The sequence below is a fragment of the Bactrocera dorsalis genome, chromosome 3 (assembly GCF_023373825.1).
Source record: "Bactrocera dorsalis isolate Fly_Bdor chromosome 3, ASM2337382v1, whole genome shotgun sequence".
Classification (NCBI taxonomy): domain Eukaryota; kingdom Metazoa; phylum Arthropoda; class Insecta; order Diptera; family Tephritidae; genus Bactrocera; species Bactrocera dorsalis.
Genome location: NC_064305.1, coordinates 89,297,054 through 89,310,089, shown reverse-complemented (window position 1 = coordinate 89,310,089; position 13,036 = coordinate 89,297,054). Strand labels below are relative to the sequence as shown.

General features: G+C 36.4%; 1 protein-coding gene across 1 annotated transcript in view; it reads left to right on the top strand.

Moving 5' to 3' along the window:
• The first annotated feature begins 393 nt into the window (after positions 1–393).
• The window catches only part of LOC105222852 (paired box pox-neuro protein), a 29,490-nt gene continuing 16,847 nt past the window's right edge, over positions 394–13,036 (top strand). The window contains exon 1 of the mRNA XM_011200374.4: positions 394–838. The gene's annotated coding sequence lies outside the window, so the exon portion shown is untranslated. The remainder of the gene's footprint in view (positions 839–13,036) is intronic.

The window sequence follows — 13,036 nt, the reverse complement described above, 5'->3', positions numbered from 1 at the left end:
CGGTTTTGATACGCCTCCTCCTTGCAGTTGTGTTCGCGTGCGTGTGTGAGTGATCGTGGATTGCTTTTGGTGCCTCTTCTGCTTGGCGTTACGGCATTTTACGTTGCTTGGCATTCGCAACGGTCGGCGGTTACACTAGCGCTAGCACTAACACAAATGCGCGCTCGCCTTTGAATGAGTGTGTGTGTGTGTTTGAGTGTTGACTGTGTGGTGCTGTTGGGTGACAGTGGTTTTGGGCTCCATGAACGGTGGACGGCACTATGTGTTGTTTGTATTGGTGCTGGTGGATAACGTCGTTGTTGTTGCGGGCGCTGGCAAAGCGAGACACAGCGCGTGGAAGATTTTTGTTGTTTATTTTGTTTTACGTTTCGCTGTTCGCTGTTGGCTGTTGGTGGTGCGGTTGGTTGGTGGCGCTGTTTGTCTGATTGAGCGATGCCAAGTCATTAGTTGATATTTTGACGGTCGAGTGACAGGGTGCGTTTCGGAACGGCAACAGTTTTTTTCTGCTCCATGCGTTTCGAATTGTCGGTGCTTATTTGCTAAATTATTTGATTCCTTTTGTGAAGAAACGATTTTTGCTCAGCTTCAAAATTGCATATAAAGTTATTGAGAGGATCTCTTGTAAGTGATGTGATAATTGAAGTGAATAAAGTGTGATTTTGACTAACAACCCATATTAATAGAGACAATAGTTAATCACACATTGGTTTGAAACTAAACTTGACTGTGTTTTGGTGGCAAAAATATATTAAAAAAAGTTTTACAAACCAAATTCCATACAGTGTTTCAAAACACTTTATATACAGCATCAGGATACATAAATTTTCAGCATCAAATGGTAAGAAAAAGTTACACTTTCATCGACTTTTTCAAAAACTTTTTACTCATTTGTACATAGGCGTAGTTACTTTTAATGATTTTTATGATTATAAACTCTAGTCGGTCCAAATCTATATTTGAAATTCACTTTCCAATACTCTATTAAAGAAATCTTGCTCAGAAATGAGAAACTACACTTTTTTTAATTAATTAAATGCATAAATTAGAATATAAAATGTATTGAGCTCCAAAATTAATCATTATATATTACAACTATAATTTTTCCTTTTCGGAATGTTAAGCCTTAGACTCAACAGTTTGAAATATTATACTTTCCGACGGAGTCCAAGATACTTGTAATGTACAAATCAGTGTGTATTTGCAAAATACGAAGCTTAGTCACACACCTATCAAAAAATATATGTATGTAGATCGTATCACTGTTATTCCAAATGAAAGAAGGGAAGATAAATTACTATCTCTAGCTATGCCACTTTCATTTTAAATTCCATCTATGGCTTGTGGAAAAGCTGTGTGTTTCACCCACCAAATTGGTTCAAAAATTGTTAATGGTTCATGATCTTATATTTTCGTATTAAATTTTAGTCATAACTGTGAAATGAGTTGATGAAAATGAGTTGTTCTTGCTGTACATTAAATGTTTTGTAGATGTGCACTTTATTTTCAAAAAAATTTGCGGGCTTCATTCGCTAAATAGCCGCAGAACAATACTGAAAAGTTTTCGGAAAACTTCATTTCTTTCGTTCATTGTTCCAATATTCCGAACATGGGTTAGAAAGCTTCTGTCCTTGAGGTATACTAAGTCATTCATTTGAAACGTAAACAACATCTTGTTCAATCACATGATCTTGGCGGCCATTTTACAGGACCATTTATCGATAGTAACGAGTAGCCAAATTCTGTGCGAAATATGTCCATATTTATAAGTAAAACACAAGGCTGCGCTTCCTCTTGTTAGAATTTCTTGTCTCTTTTCGAAACAAATATGTAAGGCCCAATGATGCCGCCGTCCCACAATTCGCACCAAACGGTAAGTTTTTGGAGAAGCAATTACGTTTGCTGAACTCCGCGAGGATTTGACTCATCTTAGCGATAATTATGTCTACTGACGAATTCGTTAAGCCAGAAGTGTCTGAGAAGATAATTTTTTGCGCGAACAGCTCTTACACAATCTTGGACAATTTTCAAGTGCTGCGCCAAAGTGAAATGCGGCGGGAAGAAATGATAGCATTTTACACATATCCGTAAACAAACATGGCCGCCATGAGCTATCAAAATCACATCTTTGTTATTGGTGACGCTTTTTGCTTACAAAAGAGAGAAGAGAGGAGTTCTTCTCCACTACTTTAATAAGAAGAAAACCTTGGTGGGACGTCAACGTCTTTTGGTGGAAGTTATGGTGAATATATTCCAGTTGAGCGCACAAACTGAAAATGACTTGCACGATTTAAAAGTGGGGGGTTTGGTTGGGAAGACGAAGAACGTCTTGGACGGCCAAAAGAATGTGAAGATGAGGAACTGGTAGCATTACTCGATTGTTAAAAAACACAAGAAGAACTCACAGAATTTTTGAGAGTCACTCAAGCAGCCATTTCCAAACGAAGAAAAGCTGTAACCGGCTGTCAAAAGCAAACAATTGAAACCGTTGCTTATCAGAAATGTTGTCTGAAAGATACAAAACGAAGTAATCTTAGCATTGGATCATGAATGGTGTTAAAAACTAGTTTCATTACAACAACACTAAATGGGAGAGATCATATGTGGAACCTGACCGACCAGCCAAATCAACGACGCTAAGATACTTTACTTGGTTTGATCAACAGGACGTGCTTTTTTATGAGCTTCTGAAACCGGATGAAACCGTTTACTTGGGACGCTACCGCCAACAACTCGTCAAACTGAAGCGAGCGATTGGTAAAACGCCGATAATTTGCGCTTAGACAGGAGACAATAATTTTCTATGATGGCAACTCTCGGTCCCATGTTGCAACACCAGTTAAAAACTATTTGAGAAAGATCGACTGGGAAAGTTTTCTCCACTAGCATTAAAGCCCAGATCTTGCCTCTTCTGACTACCATTTATTCCGGTCATGTAGAACGCCTAAACTGAAATACGATTCAAATCATAGCAGGGCTTAAAAAATGACTTGTTGGAAAGATTAGAAAATGTTAAAGCTTCAGATATAGTATATAGTTTGGGAAACTTTCAATCATAATATTGTACGTGGTTTTTTAAATAAACTTTCCAAATTTTGAGTACAGTTATAGACCTAATATAGCAAATCTTTAAAGTGGCAACTCCAAACTTTAAAATTTCCTATTGAGTTCAGGTTTGTTCGATTTTGCACTTTTTAGCTCTTTTGAAATTGATTATTATAGCAACTTTTAGTTGTATTTTCTAATACAAAAATTTATTTACTTATCTTTATAATATCCTAATCTTGGACTTAATAACATAAATGAAAATGAGCATGAATAGGTTGCATGCAACCGATTTGACTGATTTTTTTTTTTATTACGTAGCACATAACTTTGCTCACAAGCCAAAATACCAAGAATTTAGAAGTAGAAGGATATATCTAAACAGCTTATTAATTTATTATACAGTATAAGCATATAATCGTATAGCCGATACCGAATGAAGTGAACTAATCTTCAACCGAGTATTTAGTTGACATGAGCTTGCATTCGTTATAATCGCGACTAATTTATTGAGTTGAAGCTAAAGAATTCCTAACTTGAGTAATTTCGGGGAATGCGGCGAAAAAGAAAGAAACAAAGTATTGCGCGCTTGTCAAACCTCATGATTTGCTTGGCTTATCGGTACTTAACGCGGTCGCATTCATAAGCGGCACAATTGACGCTGCGTGCACTCGTGAAATTACCGAACTCAATAACCTCAATGGGTCACCTAACGAGATTACCTTAACTCTTTGACAGATTGACTAAATTGCTAAGCAGTTGATTATTATGAGCACTATGTAATTGTTGTACTTACACACACACATGCGCTTATTAAGAATTTTCATCCAGCAGGGGTACACCGAATGGCGTGCAACTCTTCCAGTTGCATGTCGGCGAAAAATATTTTTCGACAACTGAGAAATTTGGACGCCAAGCGCCGGTAAATATGCTAATGACAATGGGCCACTTTGATCACTTATCGCACAAAACGACAATAAAAACAAGCCTCCACATTGTTGGTGTAAATATGTGTGGAATGTTGTAAGAGCAATCGCCTACATAACATCTACATCATGCATACAAATGTATGTACATACATATGTGCCTGCTTGGAGTAACTTGCAACAAAGCTTAATGGTTGCGCGAGCACAGCGGCAATTAAACGCGAAGCCAATCGTTCATTTTGCCCCGCAGCAAAACACGGAGAATTGCTCGGCACTTGCCAATATGCTAATGTGTTGAATGTGCAACCACACATTATGCTTATATAAGGGCAGCAGCGCTGTGCCCCCTACATCGGATAATTCCTTGCACCACTTCCTGCCGCTGAAATGTGTTAACTGTTTCGTTTGGCAGCGAAAGCTTCAAATATAATTATGCGGTGCACACACATATACACATACATATGTATGTATGTCTGCATGTATGTTTGCGTTGGTGCGTATTGGCCGGTTGACTGCCGCTGACCAGTAGCGCTAAATCGCCTGTCAGTAGGCATGAAAAAGCCGAACCGTATAAATTAAATCCTAATTCGGAGCTAAGCATTTCATTATCAGGAGCAAAGGGGACCACGGCTTTTGGCGTCTATAATTAGATTGTTTAAGTATGTTTTTAAATGCTTTTCATAAAACATTTGAAATGAGTAATATATCTAAGTGCCTTTTGTCCTGCGTTGAGGGGTTTTCTACGCTAAATTTTGGCCGAAAATACACTGAGAAAAACTAAACAATTTGTTTTTAATATTTGTTTGTTTTGAAGGATATACCCCTTATAATCGGTCGCAAAAGCTTTAAAAACGTTTTTTGTTTTTTTTGAAATACGGTTTTCGAAGTCGGTGAGGAAACTTTCTCCAAAAGGGCTGGTCTGATCAACTTAAAATATTCCTAGATATATTTATCAAGTACTGTTGGAAGGAGAAAGATTTTTGATAATAATTTCGATTTTTTAAGCCTCGCTGCCATCAAAGAAAATTGGTAAAGTTTACGGAGACGATGCTGTATCAGTTCGCATAACACAACAATCGTTCGCTCGCCTGCCGTTGAAAAAATATAAGCAACCATGACATCACTAAGGAACTTAACATTCATCAGTAAACGGTTTTCAACCATTTACAAAAGGCTGGCTACAAAAAGATGTTGGATGTTTGGGTACCACATGAATTGTCTGTGAAAATTTTAACAAATTGAGTTAACATCTGCGATTCTTTGCTGAAACGAAATGAAATCAAACCATTTCTAAGACGAATGTTAACAGGAGATGTAAAGTGGATCAAATACAATAATAATGTTCTGAAAATATCATGGTCCAACCGTGGTGAAGCTCAACAGATTGTCGCAAAGCCATATAAAAACAATAAGTTGAAGTTTTATTATAAATACGAAAAGACTTTTTCGACTACCCAAAATTTTGATTTATGAAAATCTAACGCAAACAAAAGTTACTTTTATTAATCTTGAAATATAACGACGTTGAAACAAAGCACGTAAATCACCAAGAGTCCCATAACGCTTAACTGAGGACACAGTTTTTTCAGTGTATGAAAATATATGCAGCAATAAAATAAATTATGCAGCTGTACAATATACTCTATAATCTATGGATTTGGAGGTAAGAAATCTACTGGCGAGATTTTCGGCTCATAAAAGCAATGCAATTACGAGCACGGAAACATTTTTATGAATTGGCTGCGACAAACGGCAAATTAAGTTGTTCCTCTCCAGCGGCGGCGGAATGAACGAAAAGTCACCATGAAAACGAATCAATAAACAAACTTGGAAATTTATGGTAGCCAAAGCCAAAACGTGAGCACAAAAGCTTGAAAACACCAACCGGGCAGTGCAACGATTGCCATTAATCGTGAAAGTAGTATAGTTTAAGCCAATTATAGAGCTGATAAGACTTATGTTCGAGTTCACATTTAGGGAGAGGTGGAGGGAAGTGAAAAGGTGAAGTAAAGTGTAAGATAAAGCAAAAAAAAATTGAAAGATTTACATACAAAAATGTACATGAATGTATAAAGAATATATCTTGGGAAGCTGGATGATTTTTTGGAAAATGTACAGAAGTATAGAATATTGAACAGTAATTTAAAACTATAGTAAAAATTATGAAAAACTGCGAACATTTAATTTCCAAAATAATGTTAGTAATACATTGTAGAATCTTGAAAAGTAGGTACTCTAACTTCAGAATTTTTCTAATTTTCAAAGAGGTATGAAGCCTTTGAACCTTTAAATTTCACAATAGACTTTAACTGACTTTTTTATAGTTATTATTTATTTTCTCAAACAAAATAAAAAAAAAATGCCGAAATTATGAAAATAAAATAGGTCAATGTAGTTCTGGAGGTGTTTGGCCAAAATTTATCTTTTTCACAAAAATTTAGTATTTTTTTATATAAGATCCTATGTTGTTTCAAGAAAATAATTGTTACTTAAAATATAATAAGTAGTATGCCTTATTAGATATTATACCATCAAATTTGATTAATAACTAAAGGAAAAAACTGGTCTACGAGTTTTCTTGAAATTTGGTCTTTCCAATAGCATCACTGCTTCGAAAATGTTGCAGAAAGTCTACTTATTTACCAAAACAAGTATTTCAGTGGAACAAAGCATTGAAGTCATCAAAAACTTACCTCATTCGAGTCGGGCATACACCTCTGTTAATGATAACATGGAAAAGATCAGAGAAAAAGTTAAACAAACAGTACTTAACATTTTCTTTTTGGTATCAGAGCAATAACCAAAGATTCTCCGAACCTTATGGATCTCATTGACACATTTTTGTTAATTTTTTGTCAATGTTAGCCTTATACCAAAGGATCTCAATCTTTGGCAAAACCAATGGCGAGAAGAAGTCGGAAAAGAGATAATTGTCAACGCAGTTGTGGAACCCAGATTTATCAAACATATTATTACAGGTGACGAGACGTTGATCTATAAAAATATCGCGCAAACTAAAAATATAGCTAATGGCGCAAAAAATAGCCGAAACCGGAGAACCCAAAAGTAGAGGAAGGCACTGAAGATCATCTCAACCGAGGCTCATGAGAAATATATAGAAATTTTCGATTAAGCTTTTTTTTGTCAATCCGGGTCAAACTTGATCAGAGAACGCATCAATGGTGACTTTGAGGACCTGTCTATATTTGATATCTCCAATTGACGCCAAGTAGCGAAAAGCAAAAACGACTGGCGCGCTGTTGTTAACTCGGCTATAACCACTCTACTACAAAAGAAGAACTTAAAAGTGACGATTTGTGTATAATTCTGTTTTTTAGTCATCTCTTCTCACTTTCATTGCCATTTTAATTTAGCTCAGTACCTATTTTAGCTAAGTCTTACCGAGCTCTGCAGCATCGCGCACACCCTGTAGCTAGTCCACCGGAAACTTCATAAATCTCAATAATTTGCATTCGTTCGCCATCCTCGTTGTCAATTTAGTTGTTAGTTGTTACTACATTATTATTATTGCTGTTCGCCTTTGTTAGCAATACGATTTGTTTGTTTTGTCGAACGACAAATTTAATGAAATGATTTGCAATTCAATGCAACATTTATTTGTGACAGTTTGAATGGAAGGAAGGGCCAAAAACCCCAAGTGATTATAATGAAATTTTATGAATAGCGAATCACTAATTAATTAGCCACTTGCTACAGCTACAGCAACCACAAAGAACAACTACAAAAATACTTATTTCTTTAATTTATATCTTTGCTTTATGTCAAGCGATACGATGAACTCGGCCATTGACCAAAACGTTTATAATAATTTCGGAATATCATCTAAAAAGAGGCCACGGTAGCTGCCCCAGCGCAACGAGCCAAAACAGTGGCAGCGTTTCAACCTGTCGCTTGGCTGGCGCGTGAAAGCTTTTCCCACGGCCCGCGCTTCATAATCGATCGACCACCGATCCCACCATATGCTTTATATGAGCGCAGCGTCTATTGTGCTGCAGGCAGAAAGAAAACGAATATTCGATATCTAATCGCTTGCTTCGCTCATTTTCGTTCCGTTCGACGATCGTTTGATCGCTTAAATGCGACAGCGTTTAATTTATGCAAATAATAGCTTTTGACGCATTGCGGCAGGCAACGCCACGGCAGCGGTGATATTAAAGCAGCAAGCGACAGAGCAATATTTCCATAAAGTAGCTGCTGCAGTCGATGCTTTTCTCTTCGCCATCGATCGTTTGCCATCATGTTTTGGCTGTGAACTAAAGTTTTCGAAAATATATTTGGTTTTTTGTAGTTTTGTTGTCATCAACAAGTCATTTCAACGTCTTTGCTTTTATTGTATAATTCTTTTATGCTTTTATGATCGCTGTAATGTTATAGCTCAATCTGTTGTGGCGCTTTTGTTACCACCGAGTTCCCAAAGCGCTCATTTCGATGTATCGAGTCTTTTTATTCATTCTCGAATAGTGTATGATTTGATGTGGGCGTTTGTTTGCACCAATGAGGTAATCTATATGCTTGATTACTTGTTGTATCTGTATTTAAATGGAGCCATTAGCTGCTTAAGAAGGTGTTAAAATTGCTAATACTGGTGTGAAATATTGAAGTCAGGCATAAATTTGTAGTTCAAGTATTATTTATGGAAATTTGAAGTCGTCGGTTTGAATTTAATTGGAGCATTGTCCGCTCTAGAATGTTTACGGAATCGATTGGAAGATATGTAGTTTTACTAATTGACTTAATTATTAGAAGTAAAAAAAAATAAGTTGAAGTTTTATTAGAAATACGAAAAGACCTTCTCGACTACTCAATATGTACTCAAATTTTCCACAGCAATAGCTCCAGTTCGTGATTTTCTCTACCATAAGCCCTTCTTCTTCTTCTTCTTTACTGGCGTAGACACCGCTTACGCGATTATAGCCGAGTCAACAACAGCGCGCCAGTCGTTTCTTCTCTTCGCTACGTGGCGCCAATTGGATATTCCAAGCGAAGCCAGGTCCTTCTCCACTTGGTCCTTCCAACGGAGTGGAGGTCTTCCTCTTCCTCTGCTTCCCTTCTTACCGTCACCTAAAATGCAAAATAACATAACATCATTTTTTATAAATTCACAGGCGAAGGAAAAAGGTTATGATTGAAACCACTCAATTTTTTAGGTGTGGTTAATAAAGGGTTATATTATTGGTTACATATTGGTTATATCTGACAGCGGTAGCTAAAAATTTTATTGTATTTAAATGTATGTAATATGATGTAGTGGGTCGTAAGCAGTAAAAATTCTATTTCGATTTTTTTGATAATACGTTGTTTTGCATTTTAGGTGACGATATATACTTAGATCTATTCAATGAAATATGATTGCTTTGATTATGGTTCCAGTTCAGTTTTAGACTTATTCACGTGTATGTTAAGTTAACATAGCTTTTAAAACTTTTCAATAGTTCTATTCTAAGTATCAACCATTTGAAGCTGTTACATATTCCCAGCTTTCTAGCAATTTTTGATTTTTCCTCTAAAACATGCGTCGGCTTGTCGGTCAAAAATGAAACAAGTCATTTTTATATTCACTGTTTTAGGCTGAACAGAAGAGAGAGCGTTCTGTATCGACTAGAACAAATGTTAGTCAGAAGGGGCAACAAACACTTTCTTAAAACACAATCTTGATAAGAAACCTCTATTCCATACACAGAAATCTAAGAGGTTGGCAAAATTTTTCGTCAAATATCTTAAGAGTCAGTAAAGTAATCTTCATGTAAAAACTCACCAAAGAGATTTGCAAAACAGAACACAAAGCGAAATCATCCCCACTGACATCTACCTAGTTCCATTATTAATTAAATTTTTGATTGCCAACATACACACATTTATACGTTGCAAATACAACACTGTCTCTTCTCACTGCATTTGCAATTCATGAGTAATCGCAAAAAAAAATTCAAAAAATCTCAAAACCCAAACAACATCTGTCGAATATGATAGTAATACCCATTGAAAGGCCATAATTAATTTCCACCATCACTCAGTGAGTTAATTGTTGCTTTGAATAATGTATTAAGTTGGACTTGTTTTTTTGCTGCGGCTTTTCGGAATATTGGATTTATTCGGTATTTAAATGCACGCAAAGTTAGAAATGAATTATTGAAAAACACAAAAGTTAGGGCTAAATCAGGCACATTTGCACACACACATATTCATAAGGCTGACAGTTTTAAACCGCTAGAAGCGCTGCGACGACAAACAAGTCATGAGAGTTCCCAACTCAACGTTCGTCTCTTCACTTGCCATCATTTACGGTCAGAGACAGCATCACATGCGAACAAATATAAAAAACTGAGCATGAAAATATTTTCTGCTTCTCAAGTAGTTGCTTTTACCTTACTACTTATAATGCCATAGCTGTTAAATGGCCGCTTCCCAAGCGGTGCGCAGTTAAAAATTAACTTTTAATCTAAAATATTGTGATTAAGCGGTTAATTTGTTTGTTGTTATGTCTACATAAGCGCGTCTAAAAAAGTGGGAGCTCCACTACCTGTTGTGAAGAAGGCGCTGCACGCGGCAGCAGCTTCGTTACGGTAATAAGCGCTGAAGCGTCGGGGCGTTTGAGCGCCGAGCGTGGCGTATGAAACGCACCAAAGCAGAGCAAAGTGGAATGAAATTATACACAATTATACGCATTAATATTATTCATTCACAAAAACCCGCATTTCACCACATCAACGGCAATAGCAGCAATAACAATAACAAAACGAAGTTTGGATCTTCTGTTTGGTTGGAGTACCTGCTGCTCGCTAAGTTTTTATTTTGAGTAAGTTGACCCCAAATTGCTGCTAAGCTGTGGCCCCAGCTGTGAACCTTCATCAATATGCACACATACACACATTTACATATGTGTTTGTAGATACTGTATCTTAATATGCTTCACGAAATGACAAATCAATTAACTTTCGTCGGACCGCCGCAGAGCATTAGAAACCGTATCGCAAGTTGTGCGTGTTGACTACTTGACCAGATCACGAGAAATTAGTCAAACTCCATAATAATTTAGTTGGAACAACAAGTTGAGCTCTTCATTTAATCATTAATGTTTTAGAATCAGCTCCATTTATTTCTTATTTTCTTGTTGTTTAGGTACGATCCCTTTTGTTTGGTAACAATTAAAAATATATTTTGTTAGTGATTTCAAATTCTATCTTTTGATAACATTTTTTGTATATGTCCATAAATCTGAAATGAATTTTAATCGAAAACTTGCTAAGAAAGATAACATCGAAATAGTTAAGGAAACTATACTTAAAATAGGCTTTTTGGCATCAGAGAGATAGCAAAAGAACTCAACATATCTAATGGATCGACTTAACACAGTTTGGTTAATGTCTTGAATATGAAGGAAATGACATGCCAGATTCGTACCATAACACCTTCTGCAAAACGACGTCGATCAGAAGTCGCAAAAAAGATGATTAACCACATAACTGAGCACCCCACATTCATCCAACACATCATTATTGGTGATGAGACTTGGGTTTACGAATATCACGTCGAACACCAACGATTTAGTCAAAGATGCTAGAATAAGTATCGAATTTTAAAAAACCACATCAAATTTGGTCGATCAAGATAATGGACATCGTTTTCTTTGATTACATCATTGTGGTTCACCATTACTTCGTTCCAGGGTCGAACGGTCAAACAGGAACCATTTTGAGATGTCTATGTGAAGGAAATTCGACGTGAACTGCTGGGTTTATGTGCAGAAAGTTAATGAATTGTGCTCCACAGTAATGCGTCGTCAAATTCCATCACGCAGAGTCATCTTTCAGTTATAGTACTCACCTTCATTGACACCTTGTAACTTTTTTTGTTTTTCAAAATTGAACAATCACTTCGAAGAACGAGCCACGAGTCCATTGAAGCAATTAAAAGTTATCGAAGGCGAGGATTATTGTTTGGAAAATTGGATTAAGCCTTGGTTTTCTTGTATTGGCTCAAAAAGAGCTTATTAGCTTAAAGGCGATAATAAAGATTTGTGTTACGTAATTTTTTTGTCAGAGGTTGATAACGATAGACGTGAAAAATATTTTTATATCTCAGGAGTTAAGGCTAAAATTTATTTATAAGAGAGGAAATAACGGGTGATCCTAGTAGGTACTATTTCAATGGTCTTTTTTTGACAGATCACGTGTGAGTCGTGTCAAGTTGTCATGTTATTTTTGGTCAGTATTGTTTGGTATTTCATCATGGAAATACTTACGCCTGAACAACGTTTACAAATCGTTCATCTTTTTTACGAAAATTCACATTCTGTAAAGAACGTGTTTCGCACGCTACGCTCATCTTATTGTCAACATAATAGACCTACTGAGCGTACTATTCGCAACATCCCAACCATCTTGAGTCCCAGCATTCATTATTGGATAATATTCCGAGAAGAAAATATAGCAGCCGTAACTGAGAGTATACACCAAGACTGTGGCACCGTTCGCAGCAACTTGGACTATCGTATGGAGCGACTTTTCGCATTTTATGTCGAGATCTTAAATTGAAATCGTACAAAATACAAATTGTGTCAGAACTGAAGACGTTCGGAAAGCTCTAAGAATATTCGACGTTTTCGAGACAAATTTTGTTCGGCGATGAGAACAATTTCTGGCTCAATGGGTATATAAAAAAAATCAAAATTGTTGAATATGGGAGGAAGAATCAGCTGAAGAGATTCAAGAGTGCCATTTCATCCAGAAAAAATAAGGGTTTGATGTGGGTTGTGAACCGGTGGAATCATCTGTCCATATTTCTTCGAAAATGATGCTGGTGAGAAGGAAACTGTCAGTGCTAATATTCGTTCTATGAAAATGTTCCGAGTCTGAATTTGGATGATTACGCTGCGATTATAACCGGTTATTTAAGAGTGAATCGTCAGATACGGATACACATAAGGGTTTTAATATTGGTTCATGGGGTAAATTGTGTTAATAAGATGAAAGCGACTTTTAACTTTTCAACAAAATATACATAATTTTACCATTTTTAAGAGAATAACAAGGAGTACCTCTTAAAAA